This window comes from Equus caballus, chromosome 1 (assembly GCF_041296265.1).
Source record: "Equus caballus isolate H_3958 breed thoroughbred chromosome 1, TB-T2T, whole genome shotgun sequence".
NCBI classification, from domain to species: Eukaryota; Metazoa; Chordata; class Mammalia; order Perissodactyla; family Equidae; genus Equus; species Equus caballus.
In genome coordinates this window covers 140,177,875-140,190,174 of record NC_091684.1, presented here as the reverse complement: position 1 = coordinate 140,190,174, position 12,300 = coordinate 140,177,875, and the positions used below count along the sequence as shown (strand labels likewise).

General features: G+C 49.1%; 1 long non-coding RNA gene across 1 annotated transcript in view; it reads left to right on the top strand.

Moving 5' to 3' along the window:
- Nucleotides 1-9,160, top strand: part of LOC111776189 (uncharacterized) — a 34,669-nt gene extending 25,509 nt beyond the window's left edge. The window contains exons 3-4 of the long non-coding RNA XR_002812157.2: nt 4,450-4,621; nt 6,452-9,160. This is a non-coding gene — a long non-coding RNA (uncharacterized lncRNA). The remainder of the gene's footprint in view (nt 1-4,449; nt 4,622-6,451) is intronic.
- The last annotated feature ends 3,140 nt before the right edge of the window (nt 9,161-12,300 follow it).

Genomic DNA, 12,300 nt, shown 5'->3' with positions numbered 1-12,300 from the left:
CCATCTTAAAAATATTGAGTCTTCTGAACCATAAACACAGTACCTCTTTCCATTTATTTAGGTCTTCTTTCATTTCTCCCAGCACTGTTTTGTAGTTTTCAGTGTACAAATCTTCACAGCTTTTGTCAGATCTATCTCTAAGTATTTCATATTATTGACAGTATTATAAATGGTATTGTTTTTACAATGCAATTTCCAAGCATTCATTGCTCATATACAATTGATTTTCATGTATTGATCTGGTTCCTGCAACTTTGCTAAACTCGCTTGTTAACTTTGGTCACTTTTCCTAAGTAGATCACTTAGGATGTTCTGTGTATATGATCGTGTCATTTGTAAGTGAAGACAGTTTTACTTCTTCCTTTCCAACCCGCATGCTTCTTGTTTCTTTTTCTTGCTGTATTGTACTGGCTAGGACCTCTAGTACAATGTTGAGTAGAAGTGGTAACAGACATTTTTGCCTCATTCCCAATCTTAGACGGAAAGATTCAATGTTGAACCACTAATTATGATGTTAGCCTTAGGTTTTTCACAGATGCCAGGTTGAAGGACTGCCCTTCTTTTCCTACTTAGCTGAGGGTGTTTATCAAGAATGAAGGTTGGATTTTGTGGAATCAATTTCCTGAATCTATTGAGGTGATTGCATGTTTTTTTTTCTTTTTTAGTTTGTTAATATGGTGAATTACATTAATTGATTTTCGAACATTTCAAACCTGGCATTTCTCAGTAAACCCACTTGGTCATGATGAGTTATCCTTTTATGTATGTTGGATTTACTTTGCTAGAATTTTGATTAATTTTTTTGTATTTAAGTTCATAAAGGATATTAGTCTGTCATTTTCTTTCCTTGGAATGTTTTTGTCTGGTTTTGGTATCAAGTAATGCTAGCCTCATAGAATGAGTTGGGAAGTATTCCTTCCTTTTCGAATTTCTGAAAATTTTGTATAAAATTGGTATTTTTTTTCTCCCTTAAACGTTTGGTATAATTCACCAGTAGAGGCATGTATGTCTGGAATTTTCTTTATGGGAAGATTTTTTAACTATAAATTAAATTTCTTTAGTGGATATAGGGCTATTCAGGTTATCTATTTCTTCTTGAAGGTGTCATACTTTTGCTTAAAGCCCACAGGGTCTTGCCCTCACATCCACCTAAGTCCTTACTGTGCTTTACAAGGCCCCATATGGTCTGCTCCTGCCCTCCTCTCCAACCTCATCTACATGCCAGCTTCCCCTTGCTCACCATGTTTTAGTCACATCGGTCTTCTGGATATTCCAAGATTTTGCCAAGCTCTGTCCCAACTCAAGGCCTTGACATTGCTTTTCCCTCTATCTGGAACGCTTTTCCACATGCTCTTTGCATGGGTTTTTTTCTCGTTCTCATCGCCTAGGTCTCAGATAATGTGTCAGGGAGGTCTTCCCTGACCATTATATCCATGTAGGGCCTGCTAGGTACTCTCTCCCACAGAATCCTGTTTACTTCCTTCATAATCTATATATCACACTCTGTCATTGTTTTATTTGCTTACTGTCAGCTCCCTGAGATCAGGGATCTTGTCTGTCTCATTCACTGCTATATTCCCTGCACTCAGAAAAGGAACTGGCACAAATGAGGTGTTCAAACATTTTTTTTTAATAAAGAGACTAAATTAGTGGGTTGGCCTATTGGTCAGGCTGTACATGAGGCAGGCAGCGAGTCTTCTGTGAGCCTGCCGGTCAGTCTGAGGTTTTCAGTCAGCCTGGAATAGGTCAGATGGGCATTGAGTGGGCTGGTTGCAATGTGGGATGGGTGTGTGTGACTGATGAGCCCCCTGTGAAATCAGTCCAGGATTCTGGGGGATACAAAGAAGTGACAGGCCAAGGCCCAGTTCCAAGAAGCTTCTGGGCCGCTTGTCAACTTGGAGGCTCACTGCTCCCCTTTGCCCGGCCAAGAGGTGAAGTGGGCATGGCACAGGGTGAATAGGCGAAGGCTGCACAGCCTGGCCCTAAGTCTGGCAGCTGCTCTTCAAAAACTCTACTGCAGGGCTTTCAAACCCCATAAAAGCCTCACCTGGCGACTGCTGTGCTCAAGACGAGCCTGTGCAGGAGACACAGAGAAGGCTTTGTGGCTTCTTCCCCACCCCACCTGCCAACCTCCCCTGACCTGGGCTCTCTGTTCATGGAAACTCCCCCACTGGACCTGGCTGCCTGGCCCCAGGAGACAGGTTATGGTGCACGTTGCCACTGCCTGCTCTCCGCAGGGGCAGGACATGGGCCTGGTGTACCTCCAGGGGCCACTCCTTACAACTGAACCCATCCTAGGTGCCCCTCTCCACAGACCAGAAAAAGCCTAGCTCTTTGGTTGAGGAAGAGGCCTTGCGTGAAAGCTGGGAACTTCACGGTTAATCTCATTTTCCCAGGAATGCCCTGGCTGTGGGGTCATGGATGTGGCTGGAGTCCCATCATAGATGAGTATGTGTAAGAGGGTGTCAGAGCTGCCTGTGTGGGAGCAGCTGTTTGCAATAACTGGCCAGCAGCACCCAGGCTGCCTGCGTCCTGCTCACTGACAAACTCCATGACCAGGAGGTCCTGCTCTGGTGACATCATCCCCTCTCACACTGCTGAGGGAAATGAGCTCAGGGCCGCCATCGGAGGCGGTGTGTTTACTTCCAGAGACCCTGGCCGTCAGCAGCTCTTTGCCCAGACATTCCCTGTCCCAGCCAACATGAAGCAGAAATTTCCTTAAACACTTTGCTTTGGCCTCAACCCACTGCTTGCTCCCTTGCTTTCAATTTTTTTTCAAGAGGAAAATTCCCAGTTCTGGCCCCAAATATAGCAGCCCAGAGAAGGTGGAGGGAAATCACAATGACCCCCAGAGAGCCTTTCGCAGGTTAAGTTGTTCCCACCTCCCCGGTAACCCCTGGAGCTGGGAGATCATCAAACCACATCCCAGTCACCCACGGGGAGGGGGGCAGTGGCCAGAGGGATGGCCAGCCTGGCTTCAAGGGCAGACCCTCTCCTTGAGGGCCTCCCTCAGCCCCTTGGCCACCCTGAGGTCATATTCAGAGCATTTCCCAACTCAGCAACCCTGGCTAGGCCCTAGACCCCTCCCTCATTCCCCTTGGGTCAGGGATATTTCAGGAGAGCCCAAGAGACGCCAGTTTTCACAGGCTCCAGGGGATTCCCGACATGATCATCCCCCACCAGCTCTGGCCATGAGGCGCTGTCACCTGCCCTTCCCCAACTCTCTTCGTGTTGCTCCTGCTGGAACTCAGCCATTCTAGAGGCCTTGAGGGGACAGGGGTCATGGAGGTCTCATCCGTCTCCCCAGTGCTCCAGGATCCTAAGGCCACCTCTGCCAGGAGCAGAGCAATGCCCTCCCAGGAGTATCAATCATAGGAGACAGGTGCCGTCCGCCTGGCTGGATGGGCCCAGTAGTGGGGCTGGTCAGGCAGGCCCAGACATGTTGAGGAGCCTGAGGCCTTACCTGACCCAGCTCTGCCCTGTGGCCTGATCCTGCTTAGCTCAGCAAACTGCGAGGGGCAGGATCAGGTCAGAAGAGGGAGTCAAACCTGTGTTTCACGGTGCTTTACGCAAGACAGAAAATTTAAGGGTCCACATCCAAGATGAGATGCAGGGAGCGGCTCACACACAGATCTGAACTGGCAGCTTTTTAAAAGGCATTGAAGAAAGGGCCAGATTTTCTCACCCAATTGTCCGCACCCCCCAAACAACAGAGGGCCAGAACTCCCTACACATGTGGTTCCAGTGATTTCAATTAGTCAGTGTGTCTACCGAACCCAGAATTTGTAAGGTATGAAAGTTGGAAAGATCCTAGATAAGGACAGAAGCTAATATTTATTGAACTTCTGAGAGCTTGGCAGGGTACTCACATTATCTTATTTAATCCTCACAGCTCTGAAGGAGATTAAGTAACTCTAAAGGAAACACAGTTTGTATATAGCAGAGATGGGATTCGAATCCAGTTCTGTCTGAACCCAGAGCTTCTACAATTAGGCATCCCTCAATTTGACTTCCAGAAAGTAACTAAGTCAGGAAATCAATCATACTCCTTCTGTAAAAAAAGCAAGGCCTGTGAGTTAAAGACATGACAAGCCAGCCCCTCCATCCTAGAGATGAGGAAACCGAGGCCAGATCACAGAGTGAGTCTAAACTGCTCATAGGACAGTGGTTCAGATTCAGATCAGTGTCCCTACCACCACCCCAGCCCGTCTCATAGTCCTAAGCCAACCCAGGGGAGGGAAGGCTGGGAGAAAAACTGTAAGCTTTGCCTTCTAGGAAACAAGGCAGACAAAGATGAACAAACAGAGAAACCCACACATAGACACATATAGATATCCACATGGGCAGACAGGCAGAGACATGGATACACAGGCAGAGAGACACACACAGGCACTTACACCCATGTGTTATATTGCTCTCATCTCTCTACCTGCTGTGCTTCCTTTCCAGATGGCAAGTTCCATGAGGAAACAGGCAAAAAGGGCCCTTACCCCAGGCCCAGCCTTTAGATGGCCACACTCTGGCTCTACTCTGACCACACTCCACCCTACACAGTGAGAAGTCCCTGGGACTGAGAATGGGTCCACTGGGAGCCCAAGACCCCTCCTGGACTACAACTCAGGTACATGGGTCCCCATTATTTCCCACTCAGAGCCATTATTCACAGTTACCAATGGTGGCCAAGGGGCAGCTGTTTGTGAGGTGCAGTCATGGAGTTTGGACACATATGAGGAGGAACACATGCTGCCTGTGAGGGCCTTCAGGTACAGGACAGAGCCAGGATGGGGAAAGAGGCTGGGGCCGCTCGCTCCGTGTGGCTGAGTTCCAGCACAGAACTCAGAGGAGCTGGAAATTCAAAATCAAACCCAGCCTTCCAGGTTATGAGGATTGAGTATTTTATTTAGAAGTTTGTTGTTTTGACTTATGACATTTACATATTTAGACATACGAATATAAGCCTTCATTTGGACTCTTGCCCTGGGTCTTATGAATGTTAGGAGCTGCCCTGGACACCTCTCTAACCTCCAGTGCCCAGTGTGGGGCCAGTCACAGAGCAAGTGCTTTAAAGATGTCTCTTAGTAAATGAGCAAATCACTGTATGAATGAATCCATGAATGAGTGAATGAAAGCTCCTCACAAATGTAAATAGACAGGCATACGTGCTCTCAGAGACTCACCAACATCTTATTGACAAATATGTGCCCATGTTCCCAGAGACACAACATGTCTAAACTTACAGCTAGAAAAACAGGTACATGTTTACACCAAAACAACCTACACGCTCACATGCCCAAGGACCCACGTAGGCAGGCGTATTCCCACTCATCTATGCAAAGACCTAGAGGCCCACACTATGCCTTGAAGTTACCCACATACTCAGCTTACACAGAGATGTGGACACACATACGCAGGCAGACACCTAAGTACACCCTTTCCAACTGAGGAATCCAGCTCCAACCAGAAATGCAGCCGCCTACACATGCAAACACGAAGCAGTTACACAAATCCACACTGACACACGCAGCTGGACAAAGACGAAGCTGTAGGCCGAGACAGACTGGGACAGACAAACTTGAGACACCTGTCCACAGAGACCCCAGGGCCACCCTGGGCTCCCACACTGTCTGCCTCCCTCCCGCTCCTGTCTGCAGCCAGAGGGGGCTCCTAGAGGAATTCCTTCTGCAGGCTGGCTGAGAAAGGCTGCGCTCTCCTCCCCCGCAGTCCCAGGCTAGAGTGTTAGTACAGAGAAGCACATGGTGTGTGCTGGGCGGGCTCCCCCTTCCCAAGCATTCTGCCCTCTGTCCTCTGCCGCCTCCCATAACCTGGCCAAGCCCAGGCTGGGCACTGGACCCTGGATGGTGGCAGAGCCACACTCAGGTCCCGCTGCCCCAGCTCTAATCCCGACAGGATGATTTAGGAGGGGGTGGTGAACAGTGCTTTTCCAGAAGCCTTGCTTCCTCAGGAAATGGCTTGGCTGCAAGCCTGATCTCCAAAACAGGCGTAGGATGAAAACACCTCTGCTCCTCTCCAAAAGCATGGGCCACCCCTCTCAGCCCCTCCCATCATTCTAGCCACAGCATCCCCAGTGTCCCAAGGCAGTGGATCACAAGGAAAGGCCCAGCGGCTAGTCTTGCTTCTGCCGCTGACTTGCTGCGTCCACCTCTGTAAAATGAGCCATTTGGGTGTGATGACTTCAGATCTAGCTAGAATGATGTAGGAGTCTCAAATTCCCCCAGCAGCCCCTGGGCAAGGGTGAAGGGACTCCGATTCCAGGGACAGTGGCCTGGTGTGGGCCTCCCCCGACGTCACAGAGTCATTATTACAAACACAGAGCTTGGTCCAGGAGTGGCTTGAGTGGCGTGGGGGTGAAGTGGGGTCTCAGGCGAGGGAATGTCCTGTGCAGTCTGGAGACAGCAGGCGACCTCTCCTCTCCCTTCCACCCACTCGCCAGGTCCCCCAGGCCTCTGCTGGAGGTGGACAAAGGACAGCAGCCCCACCCAGCCGGGCGGGGCTGAGAGACAGGAATGCTGCTTGGCACAGCTGGCCGAACAGGGGAGACTGTTTATCCTCTGACGTCGGGAACATCTCAGACCATCAGGGGGATTTGGCTGCAGGCAGCCCCTGGATGCAAGGTCTCGAAGAAGGCATTTTCTTTTTTTTTTTTTTTTTTGAGGAAGATTAGCCCTGAGCTAACTACTGCCAATCCTCCTCTTTTTGCTGAGGAAGACTGGCCCTGAGCTAATATCCATGCCCATCTTCCTCTACTTTATATGTGGGATGCCTACCACAGCATGGCTTTTTGCCAAGCGGTGCTATGTCCGCACCTGGGATCCAAACCAGCGAACCCCAGGCCGCAGAGAAGAGGAACGTGTGCGCTTAACCGCTGCACCACCGGGCCGGCCCCTCGAAGAAGGCAATTTAATCAGAGCAGGCTCCCCGAGCTCTGAGCAGGCAGCGGGGATGGAAGGGAGGGGTTGCCCTCCCTGCCCCACATTCAGTGCCATATGTGCCTCTGAGTCCACCTCCTGGGTCTCCAGTGATGATGACAGTGCTGGAGAGGTGAATGGAGCTGAGCCCAGAGCTCTCGTTAATAGCGTGGGCATCAGGGGAGCCTTCCTGTGGTCCCACTGCCAGCATCCCAGGTGCCCAGCGCTTATGAGACATAGCAGAGCTAACAAACGATCTTTGCCTGGGAAGAGAGCTCATTTTGCTTCCCCTGGGCCTGGTGTTGCCCACTCCAGCCTCCCTATACCACCAGCCCAGATCCTTTTTGTGAGGATTAAATAAGATAATTCTTTCAATGCAAGAAAGAATTATTCTTTCAATAAGTCTTTTCAATACAAGTGCAGGATGGACTTGATAAATGATAGTGCCTTTCTCTCTCATTTCTTCTATTGGTGCAGACCCAATCTCTGGTCTTCCTGAGGGCCAGGCCCCTCCAATGTAGCTTATAACCCCACCCTGGTCACATCTACCCATTGCTGCTTGCAGACCTCAGCATGCCCTGGGGTTTCCTAGGCTAGAAGCCTTTCTGGAGAAGAGTCCAAGTTGACCCAAGGAGGCAACTTGATGCTCAGGCTACAGAAGGTCCCAGAACATAATGTCTTTTGTGTGTGTGTTTTGCCCATCTCTCATTTTGCACAGGTTTGAGTGCTCTGTGGGGATAGTCCAAGGGTCACGGCAAACTTCATCAGGCCTGACTCACTCATTTGGAATTCACATCTCTATATTTAATAAAGGGTTTACACAAAAAACAATGAAATTCCAGGATGGCAGATCCCTCCCCACTTTATTCCCGACAAGATCCGATTCAAACTCTGTTAAGTAAAAAGGAATTTATTGGTCACATAAGTGAAAAGTCTGGCGTTAGGCACAACTGGACTCAGTACTCGAATAACATCATCAGGACTCAGTTTCTCTTCCTTTCTTGGCTGTTTCCACTCTGTTGGTGTCAGTCTGAGGCTTCGCATGGCAGCGAGACGGCAGTAGAGCCAGCCTCTCATATTGAGTTCCAGTGGGAATGCAAGCTCTCTTTCCCCAGCCGCCCGTCAGCAAAAATCTCCTTGTAGACTCTGATCAGGTCACATGCCCATATCTGAACCAATCACTGAGGCCAGGGAAATGCAACTTGCTGATTGGCTGGGGCCTGAGCCACTGCTCCGCCCCGAGAGTGCGTGGGTAGAAGGGGCAATGAGCTTTACCAAGATGCAGTGCGAGTGGAAAAGGGGTTGGTTCTCCAGAGTGAATCTGGGGTAGGGTACCAGGAGGGTGAAAGAACCGTGGGTGACGAGAACAACAGATGTCATCCAAAGGAAATTAATGGTCAAAGAACTAAGAAGACAAATACTCTTCAAGCACTCTCAAGCCCTCTAAAAATATAACTGATGTGCTAGTTTTAAATCCCTACAGACTCCTCATAGACAACGTCATAGGCCTGTTCAGGATAGCCGGTACTTGTTTAAGAACACTAAAACAACATCTGCAAGCCAGTCTGCCACCCATACTTCCCAGGAATTCCAACTGGCCTTGTCTCCTTCCTACCCAACTCGTGGCCAGTTTGACTGAACTGACCAAGGGTATCAGGGCTGGAAGGGCCTGCAGGCACCACATACTGTCTTCACTGGAGTCTTCCCTTGGCCAAATGGCCACTGAGAGAAGTTTGACTCCAGTAGCCCAGCATTCCCTTTCTCCCCACACCCCTTCACACAAAGCTCCTCTTGCCCTTGAATCTCCAGTGATTTCTTTCTGTAGCACTGCCACTCCCACCAACTCATTACTAAAACCCATTCTTAGTAAAGGCTTTGTCGTCAGTCATTTACACATGTGTATGAATAAGCATCAAATCAATAGTTTACCTTTTCTCGCATTTTAACTCTGAGCTTTTTCGGTGAAACAAAAGGCTCTGTCCTGCCTCCTCCCCACTATGCCCAAAAGGTACTTCTGGTGACAGAGAGCAAATGGCATTCTCTGAAATGCAACAAATGTCCACAATCTTATCTGAAACCCTCACCCAGCCAGCCACACTGCTTTGCCAGTGCATTTTTTCTCAAGTCTAACTTCAGTGACCTTGGCTGACATTCAATCATTACCCTCTCCACTGGCAGGGAAGTTTCTTGCATTCTTTCATCCATTTATTCACTCAATAAACTTTTCTTGAGTATCTGCCATATCTTAGACACTTGGGTATGCCAAAACAACCTGGGCCCTGCCCTCAAGCAGCTTGCAGTTGGATTTTAATGCTGGAAACATCAACTTCACCACCAGATTTTTAACACAAGCAAAGCCTAGCCCAATGGCTGGTATACAGTAGGTATTTAATAAACGCTGCTTCCCCTTCTCAGGGCTGCACTATATGAACACTATGGTGGAACACTGGAAATTTCCTAAAAACCCTTTCCAGGTGGACAAGAGTGCCAGCAGGAATGGGTGGAGATGATGGTTTCTATCTTGCTTCAGAATATCGTGAATTGTTTTGGATGTTCCAAATGTCAGGTTGGAGATGCATGCAAAGGAGAGGGGCTTATTCTAACCAGATCAGGGCTAGAGGCAGCCCAGGACACTGTCTCCATGGTGCACAGCCCCAGACAGTTTGGAAACAAACAGAAACCCATCCAGAGGGGGAGACTGACAAAAGCAAAAACAAAGGCCAAGAGCTGGAAAACTCATGAGGTGGGGCAGAGTGGAGAGGAGGGGGGTGGGCAGAGGGATGGGTTGGGCTGTGGAGGGGGTTTAGGGAGGGGCATGGCCTTGGGTCTTTTGTGAGGAGCTGAATGCAGCACCACCCAGCCCTAAGAATCACCATGGCAACAGGCAGGGTGATTGCGCTGACTGCAAGCCAACACAAACCTCCTGGGTTTAGCAGCGAGTTGGGCTCAGATGCATGGAGCCACTTTCTAAAGAAAACATCTGAATTGGGCTCTTTAAATCACAAACTGCCCACCCACTCCTTGTTTTGCAGGCCATCAGTGTCTAATGAAATGAATTAATCAGAAACGATGGTGCACCACATCCCTACTCATCTCCCTCACACGTACACATGTATGCTTATCCCAAAGTCCACAGAGTAAAACCCTTTCCCTTTGTGGTGGAAGCTGACAGCTCAGGGAATTCTTGGCACTTCCCAGAAGCAGATACCTAACCTTGGGAGTCCACTGGCCACCTCTCCCAAAACTGTCCCCCTGACAGTGGCATTGGTGACAGAGGGCGGATGAGTTGCTTTCGCAAGACCAAGGCAGCTGGGACTCCGATGTGAAGTGGCTCCAGCTGAACCACATCTAGTCTCGTCTGCCATCAGCTGCTGGCGAAGCTCTTGGCCCAGAGGGGTTTGTCAGCAAGGAGCCTGCTTCTTCCTCCTCCGTGAAAAAGTCTCTGCAGCAGGAGCCCCCTGAGCTCTCAATCTCCAGCACCCAAATTTGCCCCTTCCTGGAGCTGGTTGGCCGTGGGGTCTGCCATAGATGTTGGGTTGGTGCTAAACAGAACTGGGAGTCTCTAGGGTGTGTCTCCTTCCTGCCTCTCCATTCCCAGGTACCCAGAGATCTCACACTAACCCCCATCACCCTAGTGCAGGGCTGACTCATCCATTAGGCACAGGGCTTAAAGTCCACATTACAAAAATGTCTTAATTTCCTTTATAATCAGAAGAAAAATAAGTGAGCTTTTAAGTGGAAGAAAATATTTCAGTATAATATATTCATCTTTATACCCACGCAGTCATAAAATATAATTTTAAACATTTTTTTATTGAGGAAGGGGCCCAGAAGGGCAAAGGTGCCAGGGCCTACGAAAGCCATGATGTGGCCCTGCCCTAGTCTTCCCTCCTGCCCGTGCTAACCCTCTAGACTCCAAAGATTTCCTTTCCCTCTATCAAAATGTACCTGAACGATAGCCCCCCACTGGCCTGGGAGCTCCTGGAGGACAGGACCATTCTCCATCCATCCTCATGTCCCCACCATAAGCTCAGTGCCTGCCCCACAGTCACATGAGCTATCGTGTTCCCTCTTTTGGCAGAGGGCCCAGGAAGAAACCTCAGGAAAAAAGGGCTAGGTTTTAAATAAATGTTGCCTGAGAAGACCTGGAAACTGTGCAGATTTCCCATCTGTGCGGTAGGACTTAGTCCACACGCCCTGTGCTGAGCTCTACTGACACTCCTCCCACCAAGTTCACCAATGATCTCCAACGTGTAAATCCAAGAGGGACTGCCCAGGCAGAGTCCTGACTGCACAGCGCATCCGACACTGCTCATCAAGACGTCCTTTCTGGCTTCCATGACACTTTTTCCTCCAATCTCCCTGGACAGTGCTGCTCTGTCTTCTTTGCATGCTCATCTTCTCTGCTGGGCCATTAAAAACAAAGAATAATGATACTAATAATAATAGCAGGTGAAACATATCGGCTACTTGCTCTGTGCTGGGCACTGTTGTGTCATTTCTTTTAATTCTCAAAATAATCCTAAATCTACTTTCCAACCACTAGTGAGAGTGATTTTTCTGAAAACTCAATCTGATATCACTTCCTTGAGTCAAACCTGCTAAAGGCTTTCCCTGGCCCACAGTTTTTAAGGTCTTTTGGGATCTGACCCCTGCCCACCTCTCCAGCCCTCTCCTTCCCTACCCCATCCCCTACAATGTTTCTCACCATAACCTCTTCCTTTGTGACCCTCCTGCCTTGAGTTTCTCCAGGGAGAACTCTAGGTCTTTGCATGTGCTGTTCCCACTGCCTGAAACACTCTTCCTCCACTTTTTGGCCCAACACCAATGGCTCTTTCAGGGTTCAGCTGAACATCACCTTTTCCAGGAGCCCAGGAGGGCTGTATAGCATGGTGGTTAGGAAACCAATCTGCCAGGTTCAAATCCCAACTGTGCCACTTCCTAGCCATATAACCTTGGGCAAACTATTCAACTCACTAGGACTTCAATTTCTTACGTCATGAGGATTAAAGAAACCAGTACATGCAAGGTGCCTACATGTGTTACTTCCATATTTCCTGACCTTAGACCTTGTTAAGACTCCTTGCCAAGTATTTTCCAAAACTCCTTTATAATATCACATGATGCCAACCTCACTCCTGAGGATGTCTGTCCATCTGCCCACCTTGCCAGACCGTCAGCTCCGTGAGGGCAGCGGCATTTTGACTTTGGTCCTGCTCCTATTTCTAGTGCCCGGCACACAGGAGGTGCTCATATTTGGTATATCAATGACCAGAAATCCAACACCTACTGGATATCCTCGTGATACATGCTCTCCAGCAAACAGCCACCTCGAACAAGGAAGGAGAGGACAAGATTTTTAGCAACGGCAGAC